General features: G+C 42.2%; 2 pseudogenes; one reads left to right on the forward strand and one right to left on the reverse strand.

Moving 5' to 3' along the window:
• Positions 1-16072, forward strand: part of LOC142434799 (prefoldin subunit 6-like) — an 82946-nt pseudogene extending 66874 nt beyond the window's left edge.
• A 2650-nt stretch (positions 16073-18722) lies between these two features.
• Positions 18723-23042, reverse strand: LOC142434887 (protein kish-A pseudogene; annotated as a pseudogene).
• Positions 23043-23348: the final 306 nt, after the last annotated feature.

A 23348-nucleotide genomic window follows, 5' to 3' on the forward strand; every position in this document is an offset into this window, starting at 1 on the left:
GTGAGTCAATCAGTAGGAGTAAGACAGTTATTTTTACTTACAGATGAAGTTCATTGGGGCTACTACCTACATGATGAGCTAGGCTCTGTGCAAAATTAAAATGTGCAGCTCCTGTTCAAAATGTAGGGAATAAGTGCTGTTAAAGTTACAAAAATATACAACTTTTAAAGATTTCTTTCAAGGTTTTTCTTGATATGGCACGTTGGTTTTGATTTGATATTTACTTAAGGTCATTGGAACATAACAAACCAACACCCCACCTCCTATTTTGGGAAGAAAGCTAGAACTGGAAGGGAAGGGAACCGTGGGCTTTCCTGTATTGCTTTCTTCTTCTCTGTCATGGTCTTCACCTAACTGATGGGCTAATAAAGGGGGGTAAGAATGGGTATGATGAGTTTCTTTGTCACCTGTGTTTCTTACAATGTCACAACACCTTGTCTGTGCGCCAAACATGTTCAGTTTTGAGAGGAAGTTATGACATAGAAAAAAAGGAAACGATTGCTGCGGTGGTTAGTGCTCCTGCATATTGAGTGGTAGGTGGAGTAGACTTACCTCTGAGAGCAATGAACTCCCACGCATATGAGCCCACCGAACCTTGCTCTGGGTAATCACAAATGCTCTATGCACACAGGGCAGCATGGAAGGGAGGGTACCTACTCGTTGTCTCTCCTCACTTCATTCACTTGCTCCATTGTCTCACATGTAAAAAGCGTACATTCAAAGATCACATTCCTAAGACTTTCAAAATGGTGACAGAGCATTAAATGCACATGAAGCTATCTTTGACATAATGACTCCAGTTGATGGCCAGTGTCACTGGGAAAAGTTCTGATCCATCCAAACCACTGAAATACAAGTTAGAGCACACGGGAAATTAGCAGTAACCATTGCTGAAACCTCTAAGTATAGCTTGAGTAACATTTCATTCCTCCAACACATTTTTATTGCCTGCCTATGATGAGGCATGTATTTGAATTGTGGTGCCGGAGAAGACTATTGAAAGTGCCACAGATTGTCAAAAGGACAAAGTGATCTGTACTGGAGGAAATCAGGCCAAAGTGCTCCGTAGAGGCAGGAATGGAAAGAGTTTGTCTTCCATACTTTGGACATGTCAGGAGAGAACAGTCCCTGGAGAAGGACATCTTGTAGGAATGGGTAGGGAAAAACAGGAAGGCCCTGGATGAGATGGATTGACACAGAGCTGCATCAATCGGCTCAAGGGCAGGAACAGTTGTCAGGATGGCACGGGAACCATGCAGTGTTTCGTTCTGTGGTGCATAGGATAACAATAGGCCGGAGCCACTTCAATAGCACCTAACGACAACCACATGATTGTCCAGAACTCTACCTTCTCCTGACATATCTAATATACAGGTAGTTCTTGGGTTACAAATATCTGACTTGCATACAACCCATAGTTAGTAAACAACCCAGGTAAAGCCTATTACATTAAATTTTAGGGACATAATAATGAACACATGTTATTTTGCAACGTGTATCAAAACATCATTGTTTGTTTTATTTTTGTTTTAGTGTATCTGGATGGGTTTCTTTAATGTTTTTTTTTAATGAGAGAAAAGTACTATACACTATTAGTAAAACAAACCTTTGACTAACTGACATTAGATATGAACTGTATCTAATTTACATACAAAGTAAGCTTAAAAGACAGATTTAGGAGTGGAATTAGTTCATAATCTGGGGTACCTATAAGTTTGCTTTCATTTTATTCATTGCATGGTAAAGTAAATTGCAAGCAACTCTATGCAATTATTGTAAATTCCATATCTTGAGGGTCTGGATGAATGATATATTACGACTTAGTAAGAATTTCTCCAGTGGTGGATTTTGGGGTTTGGAAACCTCTGTGACAAGAGAATTTGTTTTTAAGGAACTGAAGATCTTATGGGAGAAAATAGAATTATTAGGGCAATAATCAGAAATATTCTAAGGAAAGCTCTTATAAAGGGCTTCCTATGAAAAAAAAAACTGAATCATAAAAACAAACACCAAATATAGCCAACCAATGACTTTCCACCAAAATTAGTAATAGATAATAATGCATAATATAATTATTCTCTTTATGTTGTCTAGCTTAATTGCAAGTTCCAGCCTCACTGTTCTCCACCATTTCAAGAAGAGAGCCATTTTGCTTCCTTAAAGGAAATATGCAGGGTAACATGTGGGGTGTCTTTCTCAGTCTGGGAGAAGGACAGGGCTTTTCACTCCCATTGAGAGCTGTAGTCTTGGGAGCCCACAAGGACAGGTCTACCCTTCCTGTTCTAATAAGGTCGCTATGGATTGGCACTGAGTCCCTGGAGCGAGTTTGGCTTCTTTGGTTTGATTCTCTTTCTCTAACCTCTGGACCAGCCAAAGCCTTCTGGCTGCGAGCCCTTTTCTATAGCTTCTGTGATAGAATCAGAGAGGAGTCACTTGGCCGCATGAGTCCCCCGGACCCCCGCCCTCCCCGCCCCCTCGGCTGCAGTGAACATTCCCCTCTCTGCGTGCTGTTCAGGATTCCCTTGCTCAGGCTCGCCCTGGGACTGATTTCACAAAGGACTAGCCAAACAAGCACGCAGCACACACCCATTGTCCTGGAGTAATCCAACTCAGACACCCCATGTGGAATAGAGTAACACCCCATTCGATTTTTAAGGCTGAGATTTTGGAGAAGAAAGCTGCCAGGTATCTCTTCAGCAGTGCCTCTGGAAGGGTTCAATCATGATTCTCAGTTGTGTGCTTAATTAACCCTTTGCGCCATTCGAGAACTCCCCTGCTGCTGCCAGCTCCTCCTAAACACAGCGCTGCCCCCTCCTCGGAGAGAGGTGCAGTTCTAAGACTGGAATGATTTTCCTTCATCTTCCCTAATCTTTCCCAAGGCGGCTGCGCAAGATCTTCTCCTTTTTCTCTGCCATCTGTTTTACCGCCCCTTTCTATTCCCAAGCCCTGCTTGTCTCTTTTTAAAATTATTCCCAACGTGACAGGCCTGCCATTCATGTGTACTGGAAGCAAGTTGCTAAAATGGTTTATAGAAGTAAATTTGTGTACAATAGAGTTTCTCTTCAGGGAAATTTTCAATTACTGGGGATTACTGTACAACTCATTTTTCTTTTTGGTATGGAAGGAGGCTGGGTTTGGAGTAACAGGACGAAAGTTCACATTTCAACCTGGCCCCTTTGACTTGGGGAAATGTTTATACAACCTCTCTGAGTCTCAGCTTTCTTAAAGCTCTGGGTCCCCAGATGAAGATGGTAATATGGATCTACCTCGCAGCAGCTTTCAAAATGTATAAACAGGATGCTACAACTTATGTAAAAGTAAGTGTGTATTTTTGCATATGTTTGATATCTACGTAAAGAAAAGGGTATGGAAGTATTTTCAGCCAAATGTTGACTGACTTTGAAAGATTTTTTAAAGATCCTTTTATCTTCCCATATATTTGGATCATTAATTAATTATTTATTAGCTGAGGGAATGAGAAAAATGTTTCAACCTTAAACTGAAAGGTTTGAGGATCTTACAAAAGAAAAAGGAAGTGAAGCCCCCATCTATGTGTGTGGCTGTATGCCTAAACCTATGAATTTGTATGTGTGCGCATCCTGTTTAAAATAGCGACAATCTGGTGAAAATCTTCTAAATGGGCATTGTGCTGTGTTATTTATGCCCACTGTTTAATGTCATCCTAAAAAACATTTCAAAATCTGCTGCTACTCGTATCCCAGCGTGATGCACCATTCATAATCCGTCCCTGGGAAATGCTAGTTCTCCGTCTCGCTTTTCAGCTAGAAGGGTGCTTGGGCCTCTCCTTATTATACTTCTATCACAGATGCAGAAGCAAGGGCTGCTCTGTTTTCAGCGCTGTGCGGCATTGAATGCCTCGTAAACAAGTTTGGGGATGATAGAGTTATAGGCAGATATTCCACATGTAATTTGGGGTGGGGGCAGGGGCTGTTCTATGCTCATAGATATTTCAACTCGAATTTCCTTCTCTACAGATTGAATGACTTTTATACTTGTTTAAATTACTACTCTAGCCTGCTTTGTAACCAAACCAAAATATGAGATCCACTCATACCTGATGCACACGATCCATTGTTATCCTTTGCTATATAAATATTAACTAGGCCGTTTTCTAGACCCAGAAACAATCCACTTTTCTCTAAACTGTGTCTCTTGAACTCTCCCAAGCATAATTATCCAACTTTTAGACTCTGCAGATCAATAATTATTCATAGCCGGGACCCATCAGCTGCTAGTAAGTGCTCTGTGCAATTTTCCATTCACTTTTGTAGTTAGAGAGTTTCTGTTCTGTTGCATGGAAAGTCTTTTCTGCCAGAGCCTAAGCGAACACTTCTCAGCTTTGCTCTGCAGGGGAGAGACAGCTCCAAGAAGGGTAGTGTCTTAGACTGAGTTCTCTAGAAGAGCAAGCCAAGTGAATTGTAAATATATGTAAATATAAACACAATTTCAAGTAAATGGTGGACACAGTTGTGGAGACTGGCAAGGTCCAGATCCATGTATCAGGTAAAAGGCTGGAGGCCTCTTCTGATGCGTGTGCTTGCAAAGGTCAGCAAATTCCAAATCAGCAGGTCAGAGAGCAGGCTGTTGTCTCCCAGCCCAAGAACTAGAAATCAAAGGACGATGAGTCAGATTCAAGGTAGAGAATAAGCTTTGATAGGACAGCCATGTATGAGGGGCTCCCTGCCACCACCACCTAAAACACTGAAAATTTTTTTCCAAGGCTATGTATTTAAAAATTTTTTTTTTTTTACAGAACAACCTTATCCCTTTCAAACTGCTCTCCATTACACTGAATGCATTTGTCAAACCTTGGAAACATTTTCAAAACGCCTCTGTTGGGATGAGTGACAGCATCTCCTTTGTTGTTTCCTTCAGGTCTTTTACATCATCAGATCTGTCTGTCCATGCCCCTTTTCATTTGTGAGAAGAAAAGGAGGTCACACCGAGCGAGGTCGGGTGAGTAAGGTGCATGGAGCAAGAGGGGCATGTTGGTTTTTTGCCCCAAACTGGTGCACTGAGATGGTTGCGTGAGCAGGTGCATTATCATGGTGGCAAAACCAGTCCCCCATCTGCCACAAATCGGGCCTTTTCTGTCACACACTGTTACACAATCTTTTGAGAACCTCTCAGTAGAAAGCTTGATGAACAGTCTGAGCTGTTAGAATGAACTCCAAATGCACTATCCCCTTCACATAAAAAAACAAAACAAAACAAAGGAGCGTTGATTTCACTTGACGAGCTTTTGGGGGGCGAGGTAACAATTGGATCTTCCACTGGCTTGATTGATATTTGGTTTCGGGGTCATAGGAACAGCACAATGTGTCCTCACCAGTAACGACCTTGGGAAAAAGTCTGGGTCTCTTCAGAGCTGGTCTCCCAAAGCACAGCATGCTTCCAGCTGACACTCTTTTTTCTGGTTCGTCAGAATCTGAGGCGCAAAGTTTGCAGTGACCCCATTTATTGCCAAATATTCCATTAAAATTTGCTGAACAGAGCTCCAAGATAGTCAAGATAACTTCCCCATAGTCCATAGTCAGTCTGTGACAAGGGTAGGAATTTTGTTGACATTTTCATCTGTTCGGGAAGGTGACAGATATCCATAATGAGGTTTGTCATCAATTGACATTTCATTTTTTTTTGAAATGAGGAAGACACTCATACACTTGTGTTTTTCTCAAAACACTGTCTGGTAACCTGTGTTCAATACCACAGCAGCTTTCCTGAACAGGAAGCAAAAGTTCATAGCCACACACTGTTCTCTTAAATTGGCTATCACAAAAAAATGAGGTTCGAGGGAAGCTGATTTTATGAAAATTTTGACTGTGACCAGAGAGAGCCTTCCCAGATAACGCCACTGGGTGCAACTTAGAGCAAGTTGCTGTATGCTCATCTAGCAGGAAAAATGCATACTACAAAAGCTCTGCCCAGCAGAGCTTTATTTTAATGTGTGTGTGTGTTTGTTTCGGTATTCCCTCTTATATTGGATATGAACCCCATTACCAAGGAAACTTCTCCTTAAACTGATTGGCTGCTCATATATGTCAAAAAATAAAGTTGATTGCATAATTATTTGCCAAACCACTGAGAATCATAGCCTAGCTAAATCGACACAAGATGTTAACCTTCACCGTCTATGACTTGCCAACTTGGCACTTGTCCACGTCACACATAATCTCTAAATAAATGCAATAATAAAGTCATGTGTGTGTCTAATATGGTGCTACTAACATGAATAATGATGTGACTTTGAGGACTAACATGACATGGTAATTTCAATTACGTCATATGCACATGAAAGTTGGATATTGAATAAGAAGACTGAAGAAGGATCGATGCATGTGAATTATGGTGCCGGTGACTACTCTAGTACCATGTACCACCAAAATAACTCTCCGTCTTGGAAGAAATACAGCAAGAATGCTCCTTAGAGGCAAAGACAGTGATAGTTCATCCAATGTACTTTAGACATGTTGTCAGGAAAGACTAGTCCCTGGACTATCCCTGGAGCAGGACATTCTGTTTGGTCAAGTAGAGGGTTAGTGAAAAAGATGATGACCCTCGAGAAGGTGGATTAAGAACCATGGACTCAAACACAAGGTCAATTGTGAGGCTGGTGCAAGAGCAGACGGTGTTTCCTTCTGCTGCACATGCGGTCGCTGTGACGATGGCAGCTAACAACAAGCAGCAACAGCAACACAAGTACAACAGACAATGTGGAAGACCCATTGATATTTAACAATAAGTAGTGGCATAACAAAGGGAAGAAGAGCTATTTGAAATATATAGACATATCTATTTTTGAATATGTATACATATACAAGTATATACGTATCCAGACACATATGTGTACAATACAACAAGGAAAGAATACTCACAATGGTTATAGTCCTCGTTTCTGCAACTGGTCATATGGTCATAACTGGTATTTAGAACTACCTTCGTCTACTACCTGTTCCTTTTCTCTTTGTCCTCTGCAAGTACTTCAATGAGCTGTGGTTCTTTGAATGAAGGTCCAAATCCTTCATAAAGGGTCTGGGCCATTAAGAATCATGCTGGAATTGGGTTGCTGTAAGTCTTCATTGACTTTAATCACAGGGCGTAATAGTACTGAGATGTCTTGCAGGACCTCCTGTATTCCAGAGAAGCCTTCATACCTCCAGTATGTAATGCCACCACTATTTCCCCTTAGTAGTCAGGCTCAGTTGCACCAACCAGCATGGTAACTTCCTTGTCAGGTAGGATCCATGGGCATGATGACCACCAAGTGGCTGGGTGGCTTTCAAAACTTCCATTTCAGTGGAATCGGTGTTGTATTTGCAGATGGGAGTAGCCTTCCCATATATTTGGAATGAAGGCCTCTGGGCCAGCACAGCACCGAGTCACGGGGATGGGAAACAAACGGTTGACCAATGGCCACTAGGGTAACAGTATCACTCCCATTTCAACCCTCTGATTCCCGGGCCCGTGAATTCTAGATGTGGGTGAAACATCACCAACTATTGGAGGCTGGGTTAGGTCATAGATGAGTAAAGACTCCCGGAGAACAATTTCCCAACCCTAGAGGTGTTAGTGATCTGACACCCTAATTATGCCGATCAAAGGCCTTCCATGGTTCTCTCAAGCCAGCTGATGCAGGATGACTGGGAGCGTGGCAAAAGCAGCGAATTCCATGCATGTAGGCATTGCCCAGAGCGTCTCGAGGAGCAGACTCTTCTTTCCAAGCCTTGAAAACAAATGCAATTTTCTCTACTGGGTTTTAGACTTGCTTGTTTCCTGATATCCATCCCTTTTTATCTTCTAATTTCTCCCATTTGCAATGGGAATGTGTCTCCTCTGTATCTGCGCCATCACTGTACTTTGGAAATATATAGCTTGTAGTCTAGATCTCACAGGTTAACAAATGAAGAAGAATTTTGCCCTAGGATTAAAATACACATAAACATCTCACCCCTACTCATATGTTTCAGAAGATGAGATTAAGACTTGGAGTTGATTTAAGACTTTGGGGAAGATGTGATGGGGTGCATGTGTCTTGCATGTAAGACAGAATTTTGTTGGTCAAAGGGTGGAATGTTATGGATTGGATTGTGTCCACCAAAAATATGTGCTGCCAATCAGACCCTATGCCCATGGTAGGAGCCCTGGCAGCTTGTTTAGTGGTTACACATTGGGCTACAATCTTCATGGTTCATAGTTTGAACCCACCAGCTGCTCCACAGGAGAACGACTCGGCTTTCTACTCATGTATACAGTTACAGTCTCTGAAAGGTCATTATGAGTCCGCACAGACTTGATGGCAGTGAGGTTGGAGTTTGGAGGCCTGTGGCTGTAACCCCATTTTGGAGTGGATTTGCTATGTTAATGAGACACACTGAGTGACGGGTGGGTCCTGAGTCCATCTGGTTGACATATAAAAGAGGTTAAACAAGACTTGAGAGAGGCAAACTTGCCAAGCTACATGAAGATTGCCAGAGCTTCCTTCTGAGCAGAAGAGAGAGAGAGAGAGAGAGAGAGAGAGAGAGAGAGAGAGAGAGAGAGAGAGAGAGAGAGAGACTGACTTTCTCTAAAGCTGGCACTTTGAGTTTGAACTTTGAGCCCCCTAAGGTGTGAAGACATAAATTCTTGTTTTAAAACCTGTTTGTGAAGGGAGACTCTGGATAGGGCAAGATATGACAAAATAACGAGGTATAAATTACCAAGGGCACATGAGGGAGGGGGGAAAGGGGAAGGAGGGAAAAAAAAAAGAGGACCTGATGCAAGGGGCTTAAGTGGAGAGCAAATGCCTTGAGAATGATTGGGGCAGGGAATGTATGGATGTGCTTTATACAATTGATGTATGTATATGTATGGATGGTGATAAGAGTTGTATGAGTCCCTAATAAAATGTAAAAAAAGAAAAGAGGAGAAAAAAATGATTAGGGCAAAGACTGTACAGATGTGCTTTATACAATTGATGTATGTATATATGTATGAACTGTGATAAGAATTGTATGAGCCCCTAATAAATTGTTAAAATAAAAAAAATAAAAACCTGTTTGTGATTTTCTGTTCTAGCGGCACTACATAACGAAGGCAGAGAAAAACGGAAAAGGGAAGTTTCAACTGTTATGGAAGAGAATATGTATAAATTTTCCTTCCTTCCTTTCTTCCTTCCTCCCCTCCCTCCTTCCTTCCTTTTTTAAAGGGAACTTTTGAGAAACATATCTACAAAGACAGAAAGTGAATCCAGAAGCTTTCTATAGCTGAGGGCGACAAAAGTGTCCTTGGTGACCAGGGCACATGTAATGGCAATGTCCATTGCCGCTGATGGGCAAAGGGAACCTCAAATGCCAGGGCAACTTTCCCATCTCTCTGACATGCCAGTTTCCAACAATCCAGCACTGAATTACTCTAAACAATGTGGCTGGCTTCAGAAGCCAACACAGAGAGCCCAAGGGGAGATGTAGCAATTCTTATTGCTGTGGAATCGCTCTGTATTGATTACACATAAAAGCGATTTGGCGGCTCTTCTCTTCTCTCAGCCCATACCCAGCCTCCAGCCTCTCACATCCTCAGATGACCTAGTGGCAAAGAAGATGGAAACTCTCAGGGTGTCTTAATTAAACTTCATTGTCATATCCTGGTCCTCAGTCAGGGAGGCTACAGAAAGGGATTCTGACAGGGGCGAAGATGGGTTGGAGGACTGCTCCTGCTAAGGGCCCTTTGAACTCCACAGCCTCTGATTTTCTTCAGTGAAATGTTAGGATGCAGGCCAAAGCTTTCCGACATCGAGACTATTTGCCAAACGTGCACCACATCACGTTGAGAAAACACTTCTCCCAGAGGGAAAAAGGAGCCCAGTTAGTACAGCTGCCTGCAAAGAAAGGAACACACACACACACACACACACACACACACACACACACAGAGAGAGAAGGAGGCAGGGAGGGAGAGAAGGAGTGAGGGGTGGGGGGAGAGCGCGCGTGAGAGAGAATCTAAATAGATTCTGAAGTTGGGACTGGACAAAGATTTTTCACTTCTTTTTGGCAAATAGGAAACTTCCACCAAATGGATTCTGAAGCTGAGGACTGGCACTATGTTCAAAGTCACCAGGCTGTGTTTACATCTTCGAATACTGGGCCCCCAGCATGTTTTCCACCTCATTTTGAGTATTTTCTATTGGCCTTTCCCCACTATTGTCTCTGGAGGTACCCAACTCCATCTCCAGAGCGCTATGTAGGTGGGAAGAACAGAAAAAGCCACTCAATTGGATGATAAATACAATGAGTGACTTTAAAATAACTCTATTTTTATTGAGGTATGAGATAAGGACAGTGAAGTGTCCTAATCTTAAGTGTAAAGTTCGATGAATTTTCACATGTGTGTACATGCTCATGACCCAGGCCCAATCTGAGATATAGAATATTTCGAGCCCTCCCGAAGGCTCCCTTCTGCACATTCTCACTCAATAACAATTCCCCAGGGGTAAGCACTAATCTGACTTCTATCGCCATAGATGAGATTGGCCTGCTCTTGAACTTCTTATAAATGGAGTCATACAGTCCTGTCTGGCTGCCTGCTTTCTCTGAACATTACATTTGTGAGAGTCCCTCTTAAATCTTATGAGATATAATTAAAACACAAAATAAGGTCACAGAAATAGGATGTTCAAGTGTATTTTAGTTTTTGAAATCGTTTTGAATAGTGCGCTTGGGCTGAGGATGGCGCTGTGCTACATTCTATCTGGCAACCAACTCCAAAACCTTCCTGGCCTGTGGACGAGGCACACAAGCACACGGCAGCCTGCTGTGGAGGAGCTTTAGAGCCACCCTGCATTGTCAATTGCATCCCAAACCAGAGCATCTTCCCGGCACGTTTATTTCCACGCAGCTTCTTCCCAAACGACATTAATGACTGCTGTGTGCACCACCTTGCTCTGTGTGGATACTCTCATTTAATCCTCACAACGCACCCATGGAATATCATAGTATCTAACATGTGAATTCATAAATGGAAGCTCAGTTAGAAGAGTTAACTTGCTCCAGACCATGTAGCCAGTACGTCTTGGAGCTGAATGGAAACCAAACTCAATCAGATGATAGAGCTGGTGGCTTTGATAGGCCCCGAGGACAAATCTCCAGAGTTCTCCGAAGGATGTCAACAAGGGGCTCAGGCAGAAATAAGTAAATGGAGTCCAAAGGGATAATTTATATGACAGCTGCTCTTACGGTGGCCCACACTTCCTCTCTGTGCAGCAGGGCGCACAGGGGTGAGGAGGGCGAGTCCAATAATCCAGCAGATTACCAAGAGCCCTTGGGGCAGGGTGGGCTACCAGCTGGGCTGCTAACAGATAGGTCCTCAGTGTAACTTCACCAGCTGCTCTTTGGGAGAAAGATAGGGTGTCCTACTCTTACAAGTATTTATAACCTTGAAAACCCAAAGGTTTTTTTTCTCTGTTACATAGGGTTGCCATGAGTCTGAATTGGCTCACTGGCAGTTGATTTGGCTTGGGATTAATTTGACAGGAGGTTGGATCAGACTAGAGGTACTGGATCTTATCTGTTGAGCTATTGTGATTTGCCACAGGCATCTCACTTTTCTGAGTCTGGGGGTGGTAAAAAAAGGTTAAGATGCTCAGCTGTTGCTACATCTTCAGCCCTGCAGTTTCAGTGTGGGGAATAATAATGATAATCACATACATAAGGGGTTGTTGGAGTTCTTGGGTGACACATCATTTTAAGCACGGGGCCATTAACCGACAAGCAGGTGGTTAGAGCGTGCTGGAGAGCTGAAAAGTCACAGCCATGAAATGGAGCGGAGTGCTGCCCTAGAACACCCAGGGGCTCCACCAATCGGAACTGACTGGATGCCCACAGTCTGCTAGGATTGTGTCGCTATTAAATGAGATGATTCACGAACTGCACTGGGCACAATGCTTACTCACAGTTAGTGAACAAAAGTAGTATCTCAGAAACTCTCTCGCCGGATTAGAAGCGAATGCCCCCTCTTGAGCAGAACATTGAGAACGGAACTTTATCAAGGTAGCGTAACGCCAGGGGAGCGTGTTCTACTGGGTTGGTTGGAAGGTTTATGAAAGTGAAATGAGGACTGCATTGGCAGGCCGATATTGGCCACTCATTTAATCAATTCCTTTACTTCTCACAACCCAAACGTGGCCATTAAAAGGGTTCACGTGGATGCTTCCCTCGGTCTCTATTGATTGCTTTTCAGTGAAAATATTGATAAGTTTGTATAGATCGGGACCTTAAAGTTACTTAATTATTGACTGAAAACAGTTGCTCAGGATGAGCAGGTGGGTTTATACTTTGTTTAACAATGAGAAGAAACAAGCTTAGTTTCTGTAGGATGGAGCTGGCACCAGAGCTCCCGCCTGAGTGCACTGACCCTGTCATGTCTAAGCCTCAGCTTTGAGCTGCAGATCAACATCTAGAGGTGCTTGCTTGTCTACCTTCTGTATGTTTTCAGCAGTTGGGAGTCAGTTAGGCAAGGCGGTTCCACGTAGAGTTTTCAGATCCTACTCTGGGCTAGACTGAAAAGTGAAGATGGAGTTGAAATCATTTCTCTGTGTGTGTGTGTGTGTCTGTGAGCATGTGTGTATGTGTGTGTATGTGTGTGTGTATGTGTGTTTATGTGTGTGTGTGTATGTATGTGTGTATGTGTGTGTGTGCATACGTGTGCACACTCGGTATTAACCATTGCTTCCGTTGGTGCAAAAGCAATCCTGCAAATGCCTGCTGATGCCTGAGGTACGGTGGAGTTCACTTAGATTAAAGCCAAACAAGAACAATAAAACCTTGACATCAAGGAGCTGATGAAATAGTTAAGCGTATGGGATGAGCTTGTAAGCCATCATAAAAAAGGGTGTCTCAAAATTCACTGCCATCAACTCTCTGTGGGTTTCTGAGACTGAACTGTTTACGGGAGGAGAAAGGCCAGGCTTTCTCCCATGGGCTGCTGGTGGCTTCCTGTTGCTAACCATGTGGATTTCAGCCCAACTCGTAACCACTACATCACTAGGGATCCTTAAAAAGGGGGGGTAGGATGCAGTGATATTTAGAGGGCCAGCAAAAATGAGATAAACCCCTCAATTAAATAGCTTGACCCAATAGTCACAGCAATAAGTCTGCACATGCAAAAAATCCTGAAGAATGGAGCAGAACCAGGAACCATTTTGTTATGTTGTATGTAGGATCGCTCTACACACTGGAGCCAACTTGGCAGTGACTAAAAACAAAAGGATAAAATACTACTAAAATTCAGTACTGTGGATATTTGAAAGAGGACATCTTTTATTAAGGTAAAGGGAATAAAATCATCTTCATGGAAAACTTTCATTAATTCATTTAAAATATCAAACTAGATATTATGTAGTTGAGATAACTTCCAATTTTCCTGGAAGGTCAAGTCCAAATCATCCACAAAATAGTTTCACTAGGGTCTTACAGACTTTTGACACCTACTGGAGTTCACTTCTTCAATGAGCTTATTGCTGTAGTGCATCGTGTGACTGATTATGAAGAAGGACTGATATAATGATTCTAATTTGGCTAAGAGAAACAGGATTCCAAAAACAGTGAATTTAGAAGAAAAGAAGTGTTTTCCTCTTGGTTGAGCAAAGTCAGCTTCATAAGCAGGCCAGACCCAGGCTTGTCACTCTTTTTGTTAGTTACTCTATCATCTTCAATACATGGCATTTGTCTCATTCATGGTCTAATATGGCTGCTCAGGTCTCTAACATCATGTCTACATCCCAGAAAGCATGGGGCATTTTACTCATTAAGAGGAAGCTGAGCAATGATATGGAGAGAAATGTAGCAGCCTTAGTCATAGACAATATTGCAAACACGGAAACATCTCGTTCTAGTTTCTTGGAGAATACTTCAGGGTTGTAGTAGAGGCAGGTGAAAGGAGGTCTGGGGATTAGGGCGAAATTCATGCTGAAGTAACATGTTAATACGGGAAGTTTTATGAAGAAGGTAGGATTCTAGTAGGGAAATTGGGAACTGGCCCTTTTAAGTAGATGGGGTGGCATTAAGTGCCCAAAGGCGTAGAGGAATAAAAACTCATTGTAGGTTTAAGGAAAGACAAATTTTAGTCCATTGTCAGTGATCTCAGAATATGTAGAGACCCAGCAAAGAAACAGAAGGTGAATCTGGAAGGCAATATGCGAGCCAATTTTCAGTATCAATAGTTCACATGTTATGTTGTCCATAGTCAGCTCTGTACAATAGAGCAAACTGTCTGGTCTGGGTCATCCTCAAAATGGCTGTTCTGTTCGACCTAATCATTGCAGCCATGAGGGTCAATTCATCTCATTTAGGGTCTTTCTTTTTTTTTTTTTTAACTGACTTTCTACTTTATTAAGCATCGTGTCCTTTTCCAGGTCCTGGTTTCTCTTGACAATGTGTCCGAAGTACGTGAGATGGAATCTCCCCATCCTTGCTTCCAAGAAGCATTCACGCTGCACCTTCTTTTGGCAGTCCAGGGTCCTTTCAATGTCTTTTGCCAGCATCATAATTCAAAGGCAGCGACTCTTCTTTGGTTTTCCTTATTCATTGTTCCATTTTCACATGAGTAGGAGGTGATTGAAAGTACCGTGGTACAGGTCAGCCACACTTTAGTCTTCAAAAGCACATTCATGCTCTTCAACAGTTTAAGGAGATTTGGGGCAGCCGTTTTGCACACTGTATCACACCTTTTGATTTCTTGACTGCTGCTTCCATAAGCATTGATGTGGTTCCAAGAAAGATGAAATCTTTGACGACTTCAATATTTTCTCCATTGATTATAATGCTAGTTATTGGTCCAGTTGGGAGATTGTGCTTTTCTTTACGCTGAACTTAATTCATCCTGAAACATGTAGTCTTTGATCTTCATCAGGACTGCTTTGAGTCTTCTTTGCTTTTCGCTAACAAGGAGGCAGTAGAAACCTGTCCTGATTTGCACTCCTCTGACTTGCACTCTCTCCTTTTCAGAATCCGACTCAGATTCCTCATCCTGAGGATGACTTCCTTGGGGCAGGTATGTGACATGCAGCGGCCTCTGCCCTGTCCTTCACCTTAGGGCCTTGACCGTTTCTCATGGTGTCTGTGAGCTTGAGTTTGAGTCTCAGTACTTATTCCCATGTCAACCAGCTGACTACAGCATGAGAGATAAACCTCTGAATTAGATGATGTTTTCCTGTTGTAAAATGTTAGCAATCACAGTTCTCTGTAGCCTCTGTTCTAGCTGAAGACTTGGGAATACAGGCTGAAAAGAAAGCAACAGGCGCCAAGAAAACACTAATGACAAAGCAAGGGTGAAGACGAGAGCTCGCAAGCTTTTAAGATGAAAGAGCCAACCCTGTCCCTAGTAATGATTTAAAAATTATTCAAGAGCCATAAATATATGTTTACAAATAAAGGTAAATTTAAAGTAATACTATAAATGAAATTATGATCATTTTATTTGCATCTTCATTTTACTTCAGTTGCATAGACACACCCAAAGAGCCAAATATATCTCATGAACCATAGTTTGCTGACCCCTGGTCTAGACCATGTTGGCAGCCTGCCAGAAATATGTCTTCACAAACCTCAGCTTGCTATATATACCTGGAGGGTATGAGTATTGAAGCTGCAGAGACCAGGGGGACATTTTTGAAGAAGGTGTTGGGATGAGTGAGTGTTAGGGTTCATAAGAAGAGTGCATGGGGTACACAATTCTCCTGAGCATGGGGCAGCCCCAAGGAAAAGGATGAGGTAGTTTGCTTTCTATTTGCATTGTATGGAGTCCTGCCTATTTAAAGCGGTGCTCCCAGTCTGTCTGTATCCAATTGAACAGTGTCCCCCAAGTTCATGTCTATTCAGGACCTCAGAATGGAACCTTAATTGAAAATAAAAACTGAGAAGTTGTAATAATTTAAGATGTGATCATAATTGATTAGTATGGGCCCTGATCCCAATGACTGCTGCCCTTATAAGCAGGTATTATGAATATCCAGGACACCGAGGAGCAGCGGATGACAGATAGTGGAGGGCTGCAGCTGCAGACCCAGGAACACCAAGGATGACTAGCAATCAACAGGGCCTAGTAGTAGGTAAGGGAATTTTCTGTCCTAGATCTTTCAGAGGAAGCAAAGGCCTACTAGGATCCTGGTTTGGGGCTTTTTGCCTCCTACTGGGATTCTCTTCTTCCGAGTTTGTTGCTGAATGCCTGGAGTGTGGCTGTGAGTTGTGCTCTATCAGCAAATGACCGTCGCAGAGGCTTTACTTCCAGAGGAGTTACTCCAGACGAGTCTGTTTGGTCAACTCTACTTTGAGAAGGCAGCTCCTTCTCAGTCACATTTTGAGTGCCTCTGACCTGAGGGATTCTCCTTCTGGCACTATCTCTCACGACGTACTGCTTCTTTCCATGAGGTTTTCAGTATTTGCCAAGGTTTGATGCTACCTATAAATTTTCAGTGGCTAATTCCTCCAAAGTGGTAGCCAATTCCTTCTTTGAAATCTCTTCTTAGTCTGGATGCCTTCCCGAACACCATTAACTCTGGGTGACACCGCTGTAGCAGCACAGCGGTGCACAAGCCTGCACAGCACAACGCACTTCCAGACAAGTGATTTATATTCTCCAGTTTTATTCCGTGCGTGAACTAATTCTGCCGTGAATGACATGGTTTGCTGAGATGAGCTCAGTATTGGGGATGCCAATGATTCTATGAGGACCACAGTGGTGCACGCGGAGGGACTGGGTAAGGATTCAGTACAGCTACAGCCTCTGTGTTCACAATTGGTGCTCTGAAGTCCCTGATGGGGGAAGGCCCTCACGGTGATGAGATATAAAAAAAAACTCCTAATACACATTATCCTCTCATGACTGAACACAGCCCCTCCATTAGCTCCCCCATAAAGGAACTGTCAGAAAGGAGCTACCATAGAAGATGAATCATTCATATAAGATGACTCACTTCATTGCTTGTTACCCACTTATGATATTACCCATTAACTGTGTACTATGTTTGCTGTATGATGTGTATGCCTTTTGAAATATCTGTAATCTCTATTATATATATACCCATTGAAAAATATATTCACTCTCTTGGTCATGACATAGGGACACGGAGCACCTCTGCCCTGCTATCTGTCTGTATAATTTTCCACAATCGCAAATTCACTCCTGAGTCCCTGTTTGTGTGTTGGAGACCTGTACCCCGACAGCAAATGTGTTTTGATGAAATATTTTTCAAGTTATATGGATAAGTATATTTGAAAGTTCTTCATCAGTACCTACCACATACAGAATCAAATAGCCATGAGATCCCAGTTAAAGTGGACAGAAAACACCTAATCTAGATTTAAAATGCCGTATTTAAAAAGAAAACAAAAATACTGCTTGTATCTGGGGGCAATTAAAATACTTTCATTTTTGAAGATCTGAAACTAAAAAGAATGAAAAACACATATAAGATCATTATCCTATAGTTGCTCCATTTTGCTCTTTGCTTTCTAAGAATGGAGTCTTTATCAGAGATCGATAGCTAACTGGTTAAGTTTGTGTTTGAGACCTTTATCAATACTCAAGCAGAAGTTTCAGAAGCTACTGTGGTAGTTACATAATCTCAGATCAACTTGAGGGTATTAAGAGTGGAGGTGTGGAGTCTAGCCTTTCCATCAGGTCACAACCTGATGATGCCACCTGTAGGCATGGCCTTCTCATGAAGATTCTGGGAACTTCCTTTCTCTTGCTTCTGCCATCAGAAGAGGTGGCCTACATCCTCACCCCCTCTGTCTTCCACTTCCTGTTGGTAAGCCACTTGCAGCAAATGCTGAGACCCAAGTGAGCTATGTGGTGGAGACCCATGCCAGCACTGCGATGCTTCCACTGACACTGGATCCACAAGACTTTTCACTCACCAGCCTGCATTTGGCATCATTGCATGGGCTGCATGAGTCTGAAGAGGAATGTATAGACTAGTATCAGACATATGGGCTAATATTGAACTTATGGACTTGATCTGGACTGGGCTGGGATGTTTTCTCAATATACAATTGATCTTTAATGTAATGCTCTCTCTTACACATATAAGAGTGTCTCTGATTTGTTTCTCTAGCCAACCCAGTCTAACACAGCTACTACACTAGTCAGCTTGTCTAAATTTATTTTAAATATGAGCATTCTCCTAGTAGTACTCTGAAGTTGCACCTCATTCATCACCCTCCTTAAGAAACGCATACTCGTATTTTAAATAATTAAAACCACTAATAGACTAGGGTTTTCTGAGCATAGAGGTACTCTGGTTCATGTGCATCCAAAATAATATTGTCAGCAAAAAAGCAAGCAAGCTTTATTACATACGATTGCAATGCTTGCTAATACACATTGAACATATAGTAACTCACTGACCAATTTTGTTTTTCTCTATTTGCCTTAGAAATATCTCACTAAAAATTGGTATTGAACAGAATAGAATGACACTTGTAGAATGTACTATTGTAGTGACAATACTGAGGTTGATTGTCATAGACATATTGAACTCTGAGTACTAAATGGTTACACCTTATTTTGGTCCAATACCATAGGTATAGAGAGCAGCAATTGAAAAAAAAAAACATACGTCATTCAGTGTTCAGAGATAAAAATGATTAACCATTCTTTCCATTAGTTTCTGCAAGTGAGTCATTTTTTATTGGAATCTCATGGAAAATAATTTCTGGCATTTCCCTAAGCTACTGTATGAATCGTACGCTGAATGCCATCACTGTACAATGGACTGCAACATAACGATTCTTCCATTCCCCAAAGCTGGCACACTTCCAAAATATACCCACTAGTCCAGTTTTATTTCTCTCCAGGACACTGAGTGCCATGAGTAGAGGTATATATAAGCAGCAAGATCGCAGTCAACAGACTCTGAAAATTGAAAATGGAAGATATAGGGAGGCTGGTGAAACCCCAGCCACGTCTGGTTATATTTCTTAATGGGCTCTAGTATGAGCTCCCTCTGGGGTCAAAAAGACAGACATGAAGAATGGAAACGCCTTCTGGGATAATGTTCTTGGTCCTACACAGAGCAGGACTTAAGGACCAAAGTCCAAGTTAAAAAGTCCATGTGAAGACTGTTGTTCGGGGTGGTCGAGTCTGTTCCGACTCATAGGCATCCTGTATGCAACAAAAGAAAACACTGTCTGGCACCGCGCCAGCCTCACGTTGCTGCTCTGTTGGAGCCGTTGTGGCAGAGACGGTGTGTGCTCATCTCATTAAGGGTCGTCTTTTTTTTTTTCTCTGCCCCTCCACGATACCAAATATGGTGTACCTTTCCAGGGACTGGCACCTCCCGATGGCATGCCCACAGCAGGCCCTCCTTCCCTGTAAGGAGCATTCTGGCTGTCCTTTTCTCAAGAGAGATGTACTTGTTCTTTTGGAAGTCCGTGGGGCCTTCAATATTCTCCACCGACACTGTAATTCAAATGCATCCATTCCTCTCCGGTCTTCCTTATTTAGGGTCTCATTTTCCCAAGCCTAGGAGGTGACTGAAAAAACCATGACCTGGGTCAGGGGCACTTGAGTCCTGAAAGGAATGTCTTTGCTCTTTTAATATTTTAGAAAGGTCTCGTGTAACGGACTTTGCAAATGCAACCCGAGTTTGATTTCTTCACTGTGGCTTTTGTGAGTGTTACATGTGAGTCAAGTAAAATGAAGGCCTGGGCAAGTTCAATCTTTTCCCCATCTAGCATGATGTTATCCGACCATTCCCAGTGTAAAATGCTTGTCCTAATATGCCATCACCAGAAAACTCATGACCAGGATCCAATCTTGACTGAGTGGCCCATACGATCCTCAAGGCTATCTCGACGGAAGCAGACGGTCCATAGTTTTGAAGTGTCACATGTATGTTAGCAGTGAACCCTTACCCTTTCCATACTCTACCAAGCCAACTCACTACCATTAAGCTAACTCACTCATGGTGACCCTAAACAACAGGGTAGCCCTGCCCCTTTGGGCTTCCAAGTGCTGAAACGCCTTACTAACCCTTCCCTGGCGAATCCTTCCCTCTTGGGTTGGCACCATAGCAACACGGCAGTTACGACAACCTCCAGGGACTCAGATCACCTTCCGTTTCAGTGCACTTTGAGATTTGGAACAAAATGAATTCCCCAAAGGAAAGGATAAGGACTGTAGAGTTGACGGGGTGCGTTTTACAAATTAAATACTCAGAGCATCCCTAATAAGCAGGGGCATCGTCACGATGGGGAACAAAATGACTGTGTGACTTTCCTGCCTCTTTCTCTCCAAATGTAACTTAAACGTCTTCTATATTAGCTCCTCTGATTACCTGATGTCATTTGAGAAGAGTTATCATGATTGCTTCTTTGGAACGCAATAAAACTGCTGCCATAGATCTCTGAGCTTTCGGCCTTGAATTTAACTGGCTGGGCAGATCCCCTCAGAATTTACTGCTTTGATGGGACATCTTTTTAAAAGACACTTTAAAGAGCATGGGTAGCCAAGTGGGTTTCACGTTGGGCTGCTAACCACAAGGTCAGCAGTTCAAACTCATGGGCCACTCCATGGAGGAAAGACGAGGCTTTCTGTTTCTGTAAAGATTTACAGCCTCAAAAACTCACAAGGACCGTTCTACTGTGTCCTATTGGTAATTTATGCATTGGAATTGACTGGATGCCTGTGAGTTTTTGGAATAAAACTAAGACATATGTATTACTCAGAGAACTTGTCTGCAGCCACCCATGGGTTATGGAGTCATGTTTCAACATGTTTTGTGCAAAATAAACTTGTGCATGTATAAATTGTAACCTTGATAGCCATGCTTTTGAAAAATAGTTTTATTGGCATATAATTCAGGTATCATACAATTTAATAGTTCAATAATAAGAAGTGTTGTGCAACCATCACCACACTCAGTTTCAGAAAATTTTCTTCTTCTTCTTCACCCTCATTGTTGGTAACTCCCCTTACTTCACTTGCCGTGCTTCTCGGTAATTACCAATCTAATTACTGTGTCTGTAAATTTGCCTATCCTAGATTCCATATACAGAAAGTTACAATAACAAAAACAAAAAACAACCAAAAACCCAAGAAGGCCAAAACAAAGCAAGGAATTCCTAAATTGAAAAGAAATCAGAAAATATTAAAAACTAAAACAACTTTAAAATGGGTCAAGAAGGAGATCAGGTGATAAGATGGTAAATGTGATATGTCACCATGGCTAGGCTATGAATCTCAGTGGTTTGGAAAATATCGAACTGATGCCCATAATGTGATATGATGAAATTTTTCTTCATTTTATTATCAGATGTAAATAGTTGAAATGTCAAAAATGGTAAAAAAAAAAATCAATCCTTTGGAAACCAATGTTTCCTTGAGCATTTGACCTGCATCCAGTGTTGATGAGCATTTCCTGAAAAGCCTGTACCCGCTTGATTCTGCATCTGGCTTGTCATTCTCTAACCTCCAGTTCTTGAGATACGAGGTACTAGCCTCCCTTATGACCTTCAGATTTTGGAATTCACCAGCGCCTGTAACCCCCATGGAAGAGCAGCCTGCCATCCAACCTTCTAATTTGGGGGTTATCAGCTCCTGCAATCATGTGAGTCAGGAGAAACCTCCAGCCTGAACCCTGATCCACAGATTTGGGACTCGCTCGCATCCACAGCTGTGTTAGTCATTTCCTTTAAATATGCATTTATGCTTCACTCATGAGAAACCTGCCTAAGGCATTCGGTATTGGAGGAACAAATGCCTTAAGAATGAGTTTTAGGATGTGATTGTCAAGCCTGCATATACTTAAGGACACCGACGACTCTTGTCCCAATAGGAAAGAGGACCCTGCTAATTCACAGCATGAGAGGGAAATAGAAATTAATAAAATATTCTGACTGTTTAATCAAATATTTGTGAGAAACCAGGTGAATGCATAGTTGAGATTTCCTTCAGTTTTGTAGATTAAGAGGTTTAAAACTAATGGGGCGGTCCATTTTTCCATAGACAAAAGGGTGGAACAAAGGGATGTGTACAAAGCTTCAGAGTCATAGCTCAAGTACGACAACATACACGACCTAAAAGTTGTTACTTGTGCACTAAAAGAAAGCCTTATTTTTGTAATAGCCAAGTTGACATTGCCAAAACTCAAATTCAAAGTCTTGTTTTAAGACTGTCTGAATTAAAATGTCGGTGGACTCTTTTAGTACATCATCCTGCTAAATCACTCCTCCCAGTAAAACCCTTGATCCTTTCCCCCCCATTCTGATTAAATTAACCTAGATGAGCCTTATAGGTCTGTGCGTGAGATATGCCCTGGGGTGATACCCGGGGAAGTGCTGAGGCATTGTCCGTGCCATTTCCTGAGGCAGGGGACTTATACGATAATGCGGAATCCCCCAGAGATCAGTGGTTCTCAACCTTTCACACACTTCCTCATGTGGTGGTGATTCCCCAACCATAAAATTATTTTCATTGCTACTTCATAACTGTCATTTTGCTACTGTTCTGAGTCAGGCGACCCCTGTGAAAGGGTCATTTGACCTCCCCAAAGGGGTTGCGACCCACAGGTTGAGAACCACTGCCATAGACCCACCGCTACCACCCCTATTTGCCTCTCAACCATTAAACTATGATAAATAAAGTACAAAAAAGTAAAGATAAGCTGTACTCCAATGTTCACGCCACGTTTTTCAAATGTTTACAAAGAGCAATCTAAGACACGTGTGGGGATGGGTATTTAGGTATGGAACAATGATACTGGTGCATATCTGAATTTAACGATATGAACCTCCTAAGCATCAGTTCGTCATTCACTGTTTTCATTTGAATGGTTAGACAAGGAGCTAATCGATTATTTAGTTGATTCACTGAAACATGGATTAAGCAAAGGTCTACTCAATGTGGTCAGTCAACCAGCCAGACAAACCAAACCAAGTTGAAGTGCTAGATCTGCCTTTGGATATTGAGTGCCCAGAGGACACATCTTTTACCAAAATGGTAAGCAACACATTTACGAAGAGAGCTTCGGCGTTCTTGAAGACTGCCATGATTGCTACTTGACGTAGTCAGATTGACAGTGGGAATTCTCCCTGTGCTGACTACTGTCTTCCCTTATTCCCGCGCTAGCATCTGTTTACTGTCTAGCCGATAGCTTCACCTTTCTCCCTTGCCTTCTACCCCACCACTGAAGTCTATTTCTTTGGTTATGAAAACGTTTTCTGGATTTTCTCTTCATAATTGTGCTCTTTTACAATAGTTATACTTTTGTCATAAACTAATTTCACTCATCATATTATTTTCCAGGACTGTCCATGCAATGAGGTGATTAACAATTTCATCATTAGTATTTATCA

This window comes from Tenrec ecaudatus, chromosome 1 (genome assembly GCF_050624435.1).
Source record: "Tenrec ecaudatus isolate mTenEca1 chromosome 1, mTenEca1.hap1, whole genome shotgun sequence".
NCBI classification, from domain to species: Eukaryota; Metazoa; Chordata; class Mammalia; order Afrosoricida; family Tenrecidae; genus Tenrec; species Tenrec ecaudatus.